Source organism: Pteropus vampyrus, unplaced genomic scaffold, assembly GCF_000151845.1.
Source record: "Pteropus vampyrus isolate Shadow unplaced genomic scaffold, Pvam_2.0 Scaffold38, whole genome shotgun sequence".
In the NCBI taxonomy this organism is placed as follows: domain Eukaryota; kingdom Metazoa; phylum Chordata; class Mammalia; order Chiroptera; family Pteropodidae; genus Pteropus; species Pteropus vampyrus.
Genome location: NW_011888819.1, coordinates 2,036,519 through 2,038,269, shown reverse-complemented (window position 1 = coordinate 2,038,269; position 1,751 = coordinate 2,036,519).

Genomic DNA, 1,751 nt, shown 5'->3' with positions numbered 1-1,751 from the left:
GATATTTACTCTCCTCACTTTGACCAATCAGATGCTCCTGCCTAGACCTTTGACTCTGGAATGGGAAACACAGAGGAGTTAAAAACACCATGAGCAGTTAAGAAATTATTCATAACAACAGTGTTTGCAGCATGGAGAGTCTTTGCAGCAAGTGTCTAGAAAGGAGTATTCTATCTAGAATTTCTTAATCACTGACCATTTTATGAATCTGATTTCCCAGTCCTCATATCACTTCTGTGTGCTTCTACACGTGATTCTAAGAAATAACTTGGCTGCAAAAGTTAACCAGAGACCATTTCTGTTCCTTGTGGGCGATAAGTACACTCGGCAAAAAAAATTTATTATAGACTATTTTACATGTTAATGTAAATGTACTAATTAACAAAGAGTAAAACTAAAAGGTATTGGCATTGGTGACTTATGCCCACCCAGCACATTTTCTTAAAAGAGAAATATATATTGTAATCTGCATTCTAATCGGAAGATTTGGGGAACGTAGAATTCACAAGAGAGTTTTATGACTCACAAGTTTATAACCGATCACAGAATCAAACAATAAAACCATGATATACATTTACTCTCATTAGCAGGACTCTTCTGCTATTGAGGCTAAAGAAATTTGTTTCTCTAAACCTCTTTAAGTATTTAGATGGGCACTATTAACTATTTCCTTTCTGATTCCTACTTTTCAATATTTCATGATGATGCATTCTGATTGGTATATTTTAAAGTCAAACTTTTTGTTTTTGCTACTTCTCAAGTAATAATGAAGCACATAAACCAAGATTCCTTAGTCATCTATTTAATTATTAATCTTCCATAATTTAATTTTTTTGGTTCTCACCATTTTTTAAAATTAAATTTATTGAGGTGACATTGGTTACTAAAATTATATGTTTCAAGTGTACAATTTGATAATACATTGTCTGTATATTGCATTGTGTGTTCACCACCCAAAGTCAAATCTCCTTTCATCACCATATATTTGACTCCCTTTACCCTTTTCTACATCTCTCCTCCTTTCCCTTAGGTAACCACTAAACTGCTGTCTCTGTCTATGAGTTTTTGTTTGTTTGTCTTGTTCGTTTGTTGCTTTCAGTTTTATATCCACATACAAGTGAAAACATATTGTTCTCAACTTTTCCTCTCTGACTTATTTTGCTTAGCATGATAATCTCAAGACTCATCCATGTTGTTACAAATGGCAGCATTTTATCTTTTCTTATGGCTGAGTAACGAAGGCTGTGAAGGACCTATGCACTCAAAACTACAAGACATTTTTAAAAGAAATTGAAGAAGATATAAAGAAATGGAAAGGTATTTCATATTCATGGATTGGAAGAATCAGCATAGTTAAAATGGCCATATTACCCAAAGCAATATGCAGATTTAATGCAATCCCTATCAAAACCCCAATGCCATTATTTAAAGAAATAGAACAAAAAAATCTTCAGTTCTGTATAGAATCAAAAAAAGAACCCAAATAGCCAAAGCCATCTTGTGAAAAAAAAAAACAAGGCTGGGTGTATCACACTGCCTGATTTCTAATTAAACTAAAAAGTAACAATAATCAAAACAGCATGGTACTGGCAGAAACACAGACACACAGACCAATGAAACACAATTGGGGGGGCCAGAAATAAACCCACATATATGTGAGCAAATAATTTTCAACAAAGAAACCAAAAACATACAATGGAGAAAAGAAATCCTCTTCAATAAATGGTGCTGGGAAAATTGGAAAGCCACAT